Below are 15241 nucleotides of genomic sequence, written 5' to 3' on the forward strand. Positions count from 1 at the left end.
ATATATATATATATTTTTTTTTTTTTTTTTTAATCAGGGGACCCATTCTGCCAGACCCCACCTATCCACACCTTTTAAGCTTTTCTTCTACCTTCTCTTCTCAAAATCTAGTTTGAAAGCCAACAGTATTTACCATCTTCACTTCTTCTTTAACCCACTCCAATGAGACTTTCACTTCCACCACTGCAGTCAACTGCTTTTTGTCAAGATCACTAACAACCTTAACCTCTGCTTTGCCAACCTAATCTCGGTCACCATCTTATCTGAACTTCTGGAACATCTGACACGGACTGTGCCCTGTTTCTTAAAACGTTTCCTTCCTTGGGGCACCTGGGTTGCTCAGCAGGTTGAGTGTCCCCCTCTTGATTTCAGCTCAGGTCATGGTCTCGTGGTTTGTGAGATCGAGCCCCCTGCCTGGAATTCTCTCTCCCTCTCTCCCTCTGCCCTTCTCCCTTCCATCAAAATAAATAAATAAACATTAAAAAAAACAAAAACAAAAAAACGTCCTGCCTAAGCTTCTAGGATCTCATGTTCTCCCAGTTCCCCTCATATAGCACCTCACTGGCCACTGCTCGTCTTTTCTGGCTCCTCCCTCTGCTTCCTGACCTCCTAGCATTGTCTTTACATCATGATCTCAGTGTTTATCAACTTCTCCCCCCATTATTAGTCCTCTAATTGGGCTTGTTCAGATTTTTTCTCCTAATTGCCTCCATCTCCAAAAAATTTTAATACCACAGGTCCATAACATCTAGCCATCGTTAGTTCCTGTCCCCACCCCCGACCAACTTCTGAATCCAATCCAGCAGCAAGTCCTGTCCGCTATTCCTTCAAACTACATTATCAGTCAGACCTCTCTGCTACCCTCCTCCTACCAAGTTGCTGCAAGAGCCTCAAGGCCTCTCAGCCTTTCACTTCTACTCTTGTCCCCTTTCCTCAAAGTCGAACGCCCACAGAGTTACTACAGTAATGTTTTCAAAAGAAAAATTGTATCACTACTTTGCTCAAAACTCCCAAATGAATCTAGACATAGAATATACTACATTACACTTACAACAAAACCCCAACTCTTTATTGGGCCCTACAAGGTCCTAGGAGATCTGGCCCCTGCCTACCTCACAGATCTGATTTGTCTCGTACAACTTTCCCCATCCGTTATGATCTTCTAGCTATACTAGCCTTATCATAATCCCCTAAATACTTTGAGGTCACACCAGCCTCAGGCTCTTAGCCTGGCTGATCCCTAAGCCTGGAATGTACTTCACCTAGACCTCCCCTTGGCTCACTCTCTCTTGACACTCACATCTAGAACCGAGGAATATCACTTCTCTGCAGAGTTCTTCCTTGACTGCATTACTTAAAAAGCCCTGACCCTACCTGGTCAATGACTATGTGCTACCCTGCTTTACTTTTATCCTATCACTTATCTGTTCCAGTAGTCTTATGAGCACATACACACCTGCAAATTTGTTTACTATCTGTCTCCCTAAAAGAGGATTAACTTCCGGAGGGCAGAATATTTAATTTGCTCAATGCTTTATGCCCAAAACCCAGAATAATGCCTGTCTCACAGCAAGAACTAAATACACATTTGATGACACAATAATGAATGGAATCAAGTGTCTGATTTTTATCACCTGCAATTAGTAAAATCATTGATGATAAAGTATCCTTACAACAAATATCCCAATATATTTGAGGTAATTTGAGTCTGTCTTTACCTTCTGTCACAAAATAAGACATACTAAAACACAAACTGCTCCATCTTTAAAATAAAGCTCTGCAGTAAAAAAGAAGACATAGTATACTGTAATTTCAAGCCACTCAACAAAGCATGTCGAACAATCAGTTATGCACATAACTTAATCGATCAAGCATTTAGTTTTATGATAAATTCAGCCTCCAGTACTTAATATAGTGCAGGTTCCATTAGAAACTAGAGTGATTACTTTTTGGACATTCTTAAAAACCACTCAAAGTATCGGGACACAGTCTTAAAACGTATATCCACTAACTTAAAACTAGGCCTCCCCTTTTTCCAATTATACACCCAAAAGCTTCCAATTGCACATCTAAAAGAGAATGCAGTCTAATGTCATGGTCAAATTCATGCAACCAAGCATGCTCATTAAAAACAGATGAGACAAATTTAGACAACTACCAAAGCAGATCAATCTTCAACTATCTCACACTGCAATCTGGGGCATGCTTACCTTTGCTAAGGTCACAGGCTCTGGATCAGTGGGAATGCAGCTAGTACACAGAAACCTATCATTATTCATTGTAGCAGTAGAGCTGTAGCACTATCATTAAAAGTCTGTCATAAAATGTTTCGTACTGGTCAAAACATGGAAAATAATGACGTTAGAATTCTATATTCTTACAACATACAATTCAGAAACCAAACAAATGCATAAGCAAATTCAAAAGGTAGGGTCTCTCTTGGGCCTTAATTACTCACCCTCCCAATTCCTCTTTTCCTAGTCCCCCCCATCCCCTTCCCAAAAGTTTAAGACGTCGTTTTTGAATTGTCAGTCAAATTCTTCACAGGAAATAAATTCTACGAAGGATTTGAAAACATTTAGTGACATGCCTGTAAGGAGTGCCAGCTAGCAATTCTGTCCACAAGCCTGTCTTAGCTTAAATTCATTTTTTATTAGCCAACAATATCTTTTCAATCCATAAACCAACACAATTATCCATGAAGAAAATAAATGCTGGCATTAAATGATGTAATAAGGTATAATTCCAATGACAACTCTTATACGCAGTACTTTTTGAACAAAGTACTCCCTGAATTGAAAATTTTTAAAAAATGTTCAACTTTTAAAAATGTCAGTAGAGTGCTTCCCTGTTTCTTTAAGCACAGTCAACTCTACCAGTTCTTAAGAAAGCCCTTTACTTGATCATACTAGCCATTTGTAACTGCCATTCAATTTCCCTCCATTTTCTTGCCTATACCTTAAAAGGTTGTCCACTGTTTCTCTACTTCTTATCTACCCATTCTCTTAGACCATTTTTTTTAATTGAGGTTAAAATACATAAAAGTTACCATCTTCACCATTTTTAAGCACACAGTTCAATAGTACTAAGTATTCACATTGTTGTACAACCATCACCACCATCCGACTTCAGAACTCTTCCTCTTACAAAACTGAAACTCTGTGCCCACTGACCAGTAACTCCCCACTCCCCGCTCCCCAGCTCCTGGCAACCACCATTCTGCTTTCTGTCTCTATGATCTTGACTACTCTAGGCATCTCAGATAAATGGAATCATACAGCATTTGTCCTTTTATGACAGGTTTATTTCACTCAGCATAATGTCCTCCAGGTTCACCCATGTTGTAACACATGCCAGAATTTCTTTCTTTTTAAGGCTGAATAATATTCCATCGTATGTATATGCCACATTTTCCTTATCCATTTACCCACTGATGCACATTCAGCTTGCTTCCACTTAAATCTGTTTTAACACTTATTTTGTGTGTATATGTGATTCAATTCCTCCTATCAATGTTTAAATTGATTCTTGAAGGTTAATGACTTTCTTCTTGCCCAGTCTCATGGGTTTGTCCCAATACATCCTTTTTCTCCATATCAGAACTACTAGCCACTTTTCATGTCTTCTCTCTCTACCCACCACTAAGGAAGTGAGGGAGAAGAAATTTATCAAGATTCAAATAATGTAAAGAGACATGAAAGACATGAGACATGTGTTCCTATTACAGAGATGTGAAAAAGAACATTCTTCATGAGGGCTTTCAGCAGATACTCTGCAATATGGAGACTATGCCCTCAACTATGCAACCATCCATTACGTCCTGAAAACTTTTCTCTCTAGACTTTCTGATTTACCTCCCATGTTTCTGATAGCTATTACTTGCTTCATTAGCTAATTCTCAGCTTTTGCCTTATCAGCAGTATTCCCAGGGAGCTATTCTCTTTCCTTCTCTTGCTAAATTCTCAAGTCATCTGACTTTACCTATAATACCTTTATGTGAGTTATTAAAACTCTTTGTTGTTAATTTTGTCTGAGAACATAGCCCTTAAGCAGCCATAAACTCCTAGTGATAAACACCTGTTTTATACTTTCTTTTTACCTGATGATAAGGAAAAGAAATGATGATGGAAGTAAAAACTTAATTCAATGCGACTGACATTTACTGTTTCACTTTGTCAGACTGATCTAGACTCTTAATTTTTTTTTAAGCCAGTAACTTAAGTAAGCAGTTGATTTTAAATACTCTAAATCAAAAGTATGTAAATGGTCCACCATTTTCAACAACCTGGAAGAATTCACACTGATAGAAAAAGAAACAGAAACACAAGACTGGCCAAATGTTAGAAGAATGCTCATTTAGGATGTCTTATTGAAGAGCATCTTAACCAGATGAGAAAGTTAGAAAACAAGCTTTATATGTGCTCAGGACTCGATTTTGATAGAGTAACCATCCACAGAGCGAAAGTATTTAAGTATGATACATACACATACACTATGGGGTTAACCCTATTTTTTATCATTCATTCTCTCTGAGCCACATATTTATATATATAATAAAACATATATACATATGTATGATCCAGAATTACAAAAATGTTTAGAGTTTTCAGAAATAAATCATGTTCATATTCAAATAGAAATAGGTTATTGAATATCTCTGAAAATTTTATTTTCAATGCACTTGTAACCTGCATTATTTCTATTATAATTGCTTCCAAACTGCTAAGTAATAATCGATGGAATAGCAAAAAAGACCCAAGTAAACACAGACTTGTTTGGGGGAGAAAAAAAAAAAAGTTTTTTTGTACAACTGTCCGTCTTTGAAGAAGAGAATACTATTGTCAACAAACAAGTCCCTTATCTAAAAGAGCAGGAAAAAAATTTTGTTCCACCTAAAGTAGAATTTAATGTAGTGAATCTCCTGTAATAATATACATTTTAACATACAGAACTATAACCAGAGTCCATCCTACCCACCCACTTCCCAAACCAAGGAATGGTAGAGCCAAATTTAACACAAATCTACATGGAATCGATTCCCAACTGCTGGGGAAAATGAAGAAAGAACATTAAGATGTTTAAGAAAGGCTACTGTTTTCTAAATAGTCCATCATAGTGAAAAGTGGACAGCCCTCATTTTTACCTTCTGCAGAAGGTTCTGTTACTGTACTCCAAACTTGAGGTATCCCTTGAGTCTGTGAACATAGCAGAGGAGAAATGTAGAATAACTCAGGTGCATAGAAAACCATAATAAGGCAAATTTACAAACAATTTTAGAATAGTACTTCCTTAAATTATAAGAACATTTTCATCATATGATGAATTACATACTGGAAAATTTGTTATCTGAGAAACAAGTGAGGCTCACAACGTATCTATTTCATGAGTTCCCAAAGAATAGAAACTGTCAATTTTTAGAACCCAAAGTACAGAGAGATACGATAGGCAATTGCTCTCTGCATCCTATTCTGAGAGATGGTCTCTATTTCAGAATAAAACCAAAACAACTGTAAAAGACACAGCCATCTCAAAGTGAAGTATCTTCCACAGATTAAACAGACATAATTAATCCTAACAAATCAGTACACACAATGACCCTAAATCTCCAAAAGTCAAGTATTCTGAAGTAAAAAAGGAAAAGGGTCAACAACAAAAGAGAAATAAGAAGAAGAAAATGAAAATTATAAACACCAAAACAGTTAGCCCCAATAAACAGATATGAAATAAAGGGAGACTGAAATGCTGACATACAATGATGAATAAATAAGATCAGAAACCTATTATGAGTGCTCAGAACTCATGTAATTTTACAATGAAAAGAAAGCTATTTAATGAATTTTAAAAGGGCATATATTATGCATAGTATAGAAATCAATTCTGATTAATATAGAACAGTGCTTTGCAAATTGATCGAGTAATGTTCACGCTACTCCTCTAACAAAAACGCATGTTAAGCACTTAAAATAAGCCGGTTGACAGTAATAAATGAGCAATACATTTGTGTGACCTGTTCTCTACATACAACTTGGACTACAAAAGACTTTTGTTAGTTAGAACTAACATTAGAAATAATGACATTTGTCATTCTGAAATTAGACTCCACCTCAAGAACAGGCCTTCTCTTGTATAAACTGCTTCCTGTAGACAATGAAAACCCAGAACCTCTACAGACGGCTAACAACAGCTTCTCCTGGAGCCAAAAGTATCATACAAAAGTTGAAAAGTGTTAAGAACCTGAGTTAATAAGACAGCACAAGCATATTAAGAGGCATATTAAGAGCGCTGTGTTTTTGAAATGTGCTATATTAACTACAAATATCTTGAAAGCAATTGACCCAGCAGAGTGCCTCCCGGTGAAGAGATAACAAGAGATGAAGGGTAATGTACCTTAATGCAACTAACTCCTCGAGCCTTACTTGCCCTCTGCAGACAGACCAACATGTTCTTATTCTATTATCCCACAATGCCTACTACATATCTCTGTGCTAGATCATATCACATCCTTTAACTGCTTATTAACAGATTTTTCTCCAATAATAGACTCCAGGCAGGTGGAAGACAGAAAAAATATTTTTCATCTGTGTATCTTCAGTAACTAGAACAATGTCTTGCTCATAATAAATATTTACTAAAATAGGTACACTGTATGAGTCAGTTAAATGATTCTCCTCAAGTCCAATGGGTCTAAAATCACAAGGAGGAAAAAAATAAAATGGAATTCATTCTGAACAAAGGGGGAAAGTTGATTCAAGTCTTCCTGTAAAACATTTGTCAGAATTCATGATTTTTTCATTCTTCCCACTAAAATCCACACTATATTAAACTCAAAGCTAGTCTTCCTAAGTGAATTCATTTTCCTTAACTATTCTACATTATAAGGCTTTCTACAATGGGAAGCTGTTAAAATAGTTCCTCATACTTAGTGTGATGATGAATAAAATGCTAAAATACACTACCACCTGCCATAGATACAGTAAATATTGCCAACCACCGATTTCTACAATAACATCTTTTTTGCTACTGAGACCAGACACAGAGCAAGCTTCTTCAATAAGTGCTATAGGCAACCACCACCAAATGGTAAGCACTGGTTCATGAGTGGAATCTTACCACTCCTGGAACAGCTCACAAGTTTAAACATCAAGGCTCACCAGTCTGTTCTCCCTCTGACCCTATTTCCTACTATTCCCCAACCCAGACACCTCTTCCATCTGTATCAGTCTCCACATCCCCACATCTATCTTACAAAACCAGTGGTAACAAGGGATGGTCATTTAGCACTCGCTATGTGCCAGGCACTGTTCTAAGCACTTTAGGTGGACAAATTCATCTCGTCCTCAACAATTTGATGTGGTACACAATTTTTATCTCCATTTAGCAGATGACAAAGATACAGAATGGTTAAGCATTACATGTAATAGCAAAAGACAAATATTAAAACAGGGGTTTATTCTTATCTCACACTAAAAATTATTATATTTATGATTTGTAAACTGTGCTTATTTGAGGGATTTAGAATTTAAGCCTGGAATTACACATATCTACTTACTCATTTTAATGTGCTAATCTGTATATTCCTCTTTATCATTTCTAAGAACATTTTATGTCTTTCAAAATCCTGCTGAAGAGTCATCTCCCTAATGAAGACTCCCTCGTAACAAATCCGTCCATTTGCTAAAACTCTCATAATAATAACACTTACCTGCTACTTAATCACACCTTCTTCAATTGTTACTTAACATTTCATCTGTGCACATGGGACAGTACTGTAAGCCCCTTGAGGAGAAAGGTCTTATCTTATACTTGTGTTCTACCAAAGTGACTGCCATGCCGACTGTAAGTTTACAAATAAATGTTGTGTTAACGGATGCCACAAAGATAATGATACCTCATCACGTGCAAGGTCTACGTCTACAGTTACCCTTCTGATAATGCTAAACATGCACAGATACTTCTTTTATATCCCAATCTCATTGTAACCAATAGCATACACCTAAAAAAAACTGAAAGATTTTTATCAACATGTAGAGATCCACTTGTACTTCACACCCAGAAGAATATTCTTATGAATATTAAGGATCTACATATAAAGGAAATATCTATAATTCTCCTTACTTTTAGAACTTTAACATTCAATGTCAGGATCTTTTTTTCCTTTACTTATCCTTTAATGTGACATTCACATTTTTGCTTTCTTAAACAGAAAAAACTCTTGGTCATTTCTCTTCAGGTGGAATTTATATACAACTGAAAACAACCATTACTTGTATGCCTACATCTCTCTTCTCTCAGGCAATTTCAGTTCTTTAAATTTCTAATCCAAAAAAAAAAATTAAACCTTCTGAAAAATTTCCAAATGTCTATTCAATTTGTAAAGCCCCAAATTACACAGTGATCTTAGGTAAGATAAGACCCGTGCTGAACAGGATGGAAAGATTACCTCATGGTTGTCACATGTCATAATAGATATTTAGCCCAATGAGTTACCATTTTTAAAAACAGTGTATTACTTAATCAGTTTTTTATCCATTATGGTGCCTCAAACTTAAACATAAACCAATAACTTCCTCTCTCCATTTTCCTTCACTAGGTATCTAGCCACTCTTTCAATGCATTCCTAATTCTAACAACGTATCCAGTTTATCAGAATCTATCTGAAATCTAATACTAGTTTCTAAATGGCTTTCATGTGCACTGGACTACTGCCATGTGCAGACTGATCAAGCATTCTCCACACAAACACAAAAAGTATATTCAGGTGACACTGAAATTTCTCTCTGTGAGACCAGGATCGATTTCTGCATCACACAATTTTACTTTTCCCCAGTTAACAACGCCATAAAGGTCTTAGGTCCACTTCACCCTCCAGAGAATGCTCATAAAAAGAAGGGCTTGGGGTTTAAATCTGTAGAGCGTGAAAGCCCCCACACTTCCTGTGGCATGCCACTTCCACGGCCAGCAAGTTCCAGGTACCTGAAGAAAGAGCCATGAGGGGCCACCATTAATGGTCCACCTCCTCACCCCCCTCCAGAACTCCTGGTCAATCCTCTGAACCTATCACAAGCACCACCTTCTGTATATAATCCTACCAGAGAGCTCATTTCTCCTCCAGGGAGCTATCTCCATGTCCTACACTTATTTCTATTATCGTACACATCACCATGTACTGCAATTATTTGTCTGTCTTTCCTACTCAGCGATTACTCCTTCTTGCCCAGAGATATGTTTAATTCATCACTAATACCTGGGATCCAGGGCCTACTTAGTACACCACAGATACCACCTGTTCTGCTGCATGTGCTTCTGTGCCACGAATTAGCTTACATGCAACTGGTCAACAAGGATCATGTCAATAAAATGTAACAGTCACACCATTTCAAGTGTGACTTAATCAGCATTTTATACCGCAAAGTAACAGCAAATGGGTACAAAGTGTACAGAATGCCAAACAGCAGGCTACGGACATGCTGTCTGCTGCACTCCTTCCTCTCAGCCCAATTGGGCCACCGCCTGTCTCAGCAGGGCTTCTGGCTCAGGTCTCCTTTGTCTACACAATTTAGCAACCTCAGCCTTATCTAACACCTCCATCCGTGAAGTCATCTTGACCTACTTGTTTAAGGTAAAGGCACACACCCACTACCGTATTAACTGATCTGGAATTTGACACATCTTTTCAATTTGTGCTAGTATTTTTATTAGTACTGTTAGTGCTTTGGTTATAAAGCTGCATAGATTTTGAGCAGCCTGCTGCAACCCCGTTTTTCACATAAACTTTTGTAATTTTTAAGTTCCTAATTTTACAAAACAGAAGTTTTTCAAGAACGCGTATATTTTATTGCAACAGAAATGCATATACCCAAAAGTATTGGATGAACTGAAATACTAAATAGCCAATGCTCATCAGGTACGATTCATGCATCTGACCAATATTTACTGAATATCAAAGTAAACAGGGCACCACTCTAGGCACTGGAGACACGTAGGCCCATATGTTTGCCAGCATCCGCAGGCATGCACGCACACTAGTGTGTGTTTGTAACGTTCTATCGAACAACCTTGAATTACATACTATTGCTGAAGGTACATTCTAATGTCTATAGCAGCAGTTTCCAAACCTTTTCAAAAGAATTACTCTTTGTTTCCTAACAAAAATCTTAGATAGAAACAAAACACACCAGATAAAAGCAGAATCCTGCACATTCCACATGTCCTGGCCTTAAGATGTCTTCACGATACCAGAGTCTTTTCAGGCTATAATTTAAAAACCAATGATCTTGGGGTGCCTGGGTGCCTTAGTCAGTTAAACATCCGTCTTTTGATTTTGGCTCAGGTCATGGATCTCATGGTTCCTGAGTTCCAGCCCTGCGTCAGGCTCTGCACTGACAGTGGGGAGCCTGCTTGGGATTCTCTGTCTCTCTCTCTCTGCACGCCCCCCCCCCTTTCAGAATAAACATCCATCCATCCATCCATCCATCCATCAATAAATAAATGCTGCTGGTCTAGCAACGATGCCCTGCCTTTACATGACTCCTTTAATAAATGTCTCACACGGATTGAGAAAATCAATTAGGTGATTATAAAGCTTCTAATGGAGGTTTATTTTATCTGAGATTCATTTCTCTATTTCCTCCCATGCAGCTGTAAGACTCCTCCTCCCATGTGCTACTTCTTTAGGAGGTGATGTGAGAGACTGGGGTTTAGAGAAAAATAATACAGTACATAAATTTAGGCTGTTTGGTGACTTAGATGGAAATCTCAGCATCATAATGGTAAAAATTTTAGGGGGTGGAAATTAAGGCGAAAGCCCAGGGAGAAAGAGATTTAAGAGGCTACTCAACTTGGAAAGGCCTTAAGCCAAAGCAAAACAAAACAAAACATTTTTATAGATCACAAAAGATCTCACCAAACTCCCTATGGTCAAAAACCAAAACATGGTTTGAGGACAGAGTCCCCAAGGATTTGGGATACATTAATAAAGAAAATAAACAAAGAACCCCTGCTCTCTACAGTTTGCATTCTCAGAGGCAGGAGAGAGAAAGGACACCAACATAACGAGTAAGTCAATTATATAATACCCTAGAAGATGATACTCGATATGGGGGAAGGAAATGTGAAGCTGACTACAAGATAAGCGTGCCAAAAACAAGGGTAGAAGGGGGTGAGGGATGTGATCATCCATCTTAAACAGAGTGCTGAGGGTGGGCCTCCCTGAGGGTCCACGAGCGAGGACAGGCGCAGTCCTGCAGTGGAGGACCAGCATGAGAGAGACAGACGGGCAGGACACAACAGGGAGGAGGAGAGGCGGCAGGGGAGGGCAGGTCATGTAGAGGCTTACGGGTCTTCGTAGAGATTTTTGGCCTTTACTCTGAGCTGCCACAGGACAAAGCAAACCTGACTTATATTTTAAGCAGATTACTCTGTTGAGCTGAGTACAGAATGCAGCACAGCACAAGCACATGCACGGGGACACAGGGCAGATGCTGCAACTACCCGAGCAAGGGACGGGGCTGAACCACGTGGGAGCACGCCAGGCGATAACAAGGTACCGCACCTTTTTCCCTTCATTCAAACGGAGTTAAGTGGGCTCCACTCAACTTATTCTTATCCAAAATCTAACACATACTAGTAGCAACAGACTCTATAAGGGACCTCTAACTCCTTCAGTAATGCGTATGTACTGCAGAGACAGTTCACACAAGGGCAGACCTTGTTTTACCTCACTTCTACTTGTTGCACGTCACCGACATCACACAGATCTTGCCTTTCGCGAACTGAAGGCCTGCGGCAGCCCTGCATCAAGCAAGTCTATCAGCACCACTTTTCCAACAGCATTTGCTCACTTCCTGTCTCTGTGTCACATTTTAGTAACTCTCACACTCTTTCAAACTTTTTCATTATTGTATTTGTTATGGTGATCTGTGATTAGTGATCTTGATGTCATTCCTGTCACTGTTTCAGGGTGGCACAAACAGCACCCATATAAGATGGCAAACTTAACTGATAAATATGTGTTCTGACTGTTCCACCAACTGGCTGTTCCCCACCCCCTTCTCCCTATTCCCTGAGACACAACAATACTGAAATCAGGCCAATTAATACTATAATATATTATATTATAATATAATATATATATTACATATTATACATATACATAATATGTATAATATATAAATGTATAATATATAATATATAAAATGTATATTATAAATATATAATATAATATATAATATATAATATATATTATATATTATAATATATAATATAATATAATATAATATAATATAATATGGCCTACAAGTGTTCAAGTGAAAGAAAGAATCATATCTCACTTTAAATCAAAAGCTAGAGGGGCGCCTGGGTGGCTCAGTTGGTTGAGCGTCCGACTTCAGCTCAGGTCATGATACCTCACGATTCTTGAGTTCGAGCCCCGTGTTGGGCTCTGTGCTGACAGCTCAGAGCCTGCTTTGGATTCTATGTCTTCCCCTCTCTCTCTCTCTGCACCTCCCCCACTCATGTCTGTCTGTCTGTCTCTCTCAAAGATGAACACTAAAAAAAATTTTTTAACAAAAAAATTAATCTGTCTAGAAATGATTAAACCTAGAGAAGAAGGCATGTGAAAAGCTGAGACAGGCTGAAAGCTAGGTCTCTTGTGCCTGTTAGCCAAGTTGTCAACAGAAAGGAAAGTTCTTGAAGGAAATTGAAAGTGCTACTCCTGTGTACACGCAATAAGAAAGTGAAACAGTCTTATTGGTATGGAGAAAGTTATAGTGTCCAGATATAGAATCAAATCAGCCACGATGTTCCCTTAAGCCAAAGCCTAATCCAGAGCAAGACCCTGACCCTCTTCAATTCTGTGAAGCCTGAAAGAGGTGAGGAAATAGCAGATTTCTAGTTAGAAGCTGGCAGAGACTGGTTCACGAGATTTCTCCACGGCGTGAAAGCGCAAGGTGAAGCAGCAAGGGCTACGGCAGAAGCTGAAGCAAGCTATCCAGGAGGTAAGTAACCAAGGTGGCCACACTAAACAACAAATATTCAATACACACAAAATAGCCTTAGACTATGAGATGCCATCCAGGACTTTCACAGCTAGAGGAGGGAAATCAGTGCCTGGCTTCACAGCTTCCAAGAAAAGGCTGACTCTTTTGTTAGGCGCTAATGAGGCTGGTGACTTTAAGAGGAAGGCAATGTTCGTTTACCATTATGAAAATCCTAGGGCCCTGAAGAATTATGCTAAATTCACTCTGTCTGTGCTCCATAAATGGAACCACAAAGCCTGGATGACAGCACATCCGTTTACAACACAGTTTACTGAATATTTTAAGCCCACTGTTGAGACCTGCTGCTCAGAAAATAAAGATTCCTTTCAAAATATTACCACTCACTGACAATGCACCTGGTCACCCAAGAGTTCTGATGGAGATGTACAACAAGATTAATGTTGTTTTCATGCCTGCTAACACAACACCCATTCTACGGCCCATGAATCAAGGAATAATTTCCACTTTCAAGTCTTACCAGTTAACAAACACATTTCATTAGGTTATACTGCCAAAATGATTCCTCTGATAGATCTGGGAAGTAAATTAAAAACCTTCTGGAAAGGATTCATGACTCTAAATGCCATTAGGAACATCCGTGATTCATGGGAAGAGGGGCAACTATCAACATTAACTGGAGTTTGGAAGAAGTGGATTCCAACCATCCTGGAGGACTTTGAGGGGTTCAGGACTTCAGTGGAGGAAGTAACTACGGATGTGGTGGAAACAGCAAGAATAGAATTAGAAAGGGAGCCTGAAGACGGGACTGAATTGCTTCAATCTCATGACAAAACTTGAACAGATGAGGAGTTGCTTATGGATGAGCAAGGAAAGTGTTTTCCTGAGATGGAATCTACTCCCGGTGAAGATGCTGTGAGTGCTGGTAAAACGACAACAAAGGATTTAGAATATGACATCAATCTAGTTGATAAAGCTGGGGCAGGGTTTGCAGTTAGGAAAAAAGTGCCACTGTGGGTAAAATGCTATCAAACAGCACTGCATGTTACTGAGAAACTGCTCAGGAAAGGAAGAGTCGGTGGGCGTGGCAAACTTCATTGCGGTCCTGTTTTAAGAACTTGCCACAGCCAACTCCACTTCCAGCAAGCGCTCTGGCCGGTCAGCGGCCACCCTCAGTGAGGCAAGTCCTCCACCATCAAAAAGATGAGACCTTGCTGAAAGCTCACATGGCGGTTGGCATGTTTTGGCAATAAAGCATTTTTTAATTAAGGGATGTACATCTTTTTTGACATAATGTTATCTATGGCACGCTTCACAGAATACAGTATAGTGTAAACGTAACTTTTATATGCGCTGGGAAACCAAAAAACCATGTGACTTGCTTTACTGCAATATACGCTTTAGAGTGGTGGTCTGGAACCAAGGCATATCTGTACACAGATTAAGTTTTACGGAGCTTCCCACCATTCTAGCACTTTCCCCTCATGAGACTGATATTCTTTCATTTCTAGTACTACCCAAGTTCCGACTACTTAAAATTGGTATGGGGAAGGGAAATGGAGAGACAGATTTTTAAAGCATGCTATAAACCTTCTCATATATTAATACAAACACCAAGCACTAATGGGGTAGCATTCTGTATTTTCCCATTTCCAAATGTTACCAGAACCAGTCTAGTGAACTTTATTATGTCTTTATCCTCTTATGTGGCAGTCTGTCCCAACTTCCTCCTCCTTTCATTTCACCATTCAAAGGTGCAGAGAAAAATATACACAACACCGCATAATGCTTGACTGATAAAAGAATAGAAACATAAAAACATTTGGAAAAAGACATTTTGGTTGACTCTGTTACTCAAAAATAAAATAATAATAATAATAATAAGCTTTTTCTTTTCTAGTATTAGGGATCAAGGTGAGATTTCAGGTCATACACTTTTCCTGCCCCAATTAGTTACTGTCCATGAGACAGCCTGAGGATCTAAGGGCAGAAAAATGATAAAATATAAATTATAGAACTTTATCATGCAACTATTAGAAGACTTCATAAAGAACTCATTTAAGGAAAAGCTTAAACATTCTGTGCCTTCTGAAGACTTCAGAAAACTGTATGTGACAATTAAAAACACAACTTTGGGATCCATATTTATTTGATAAACCTTTTATAATAATGTCACTTAACAGCTGAAGCAATACGCCACAACTTTAAGCTCTCAGACATGCATTACCTTACTTATTCTAGTACAA

At 38.5% G+C, this 15241-nt stretch overlaps 1 protein-coding gene across 5 annotated transcripts in view; it reads right to left on the reverse strand.

The window, feature by feature from the left end:
* The window catches only part of STIM2 (stromal interaction molecule 2), a 149641-nt gene that overhangs the window by 45283 nt on the left and 89117 nt on the right, over positions 1-15241 (reverse strand). The window lies entirely within an intron of this gene.

Source organism: Leopardus geoffroyi, chromosome B1 (assembly GCF_018350155.1).
Source record: "Leopardus geoffroyi isolate Oge1 chromosome B1, O.geoffroyi_Oge1_pat1.0, whole genome shotgun sequence".
Taxonomy (NCBI): Eukaryota; Metazoa; Chordata; class Mammalia; order Carnivora; family Felidae; genus Leopardus; species Leopardus geoffroyi.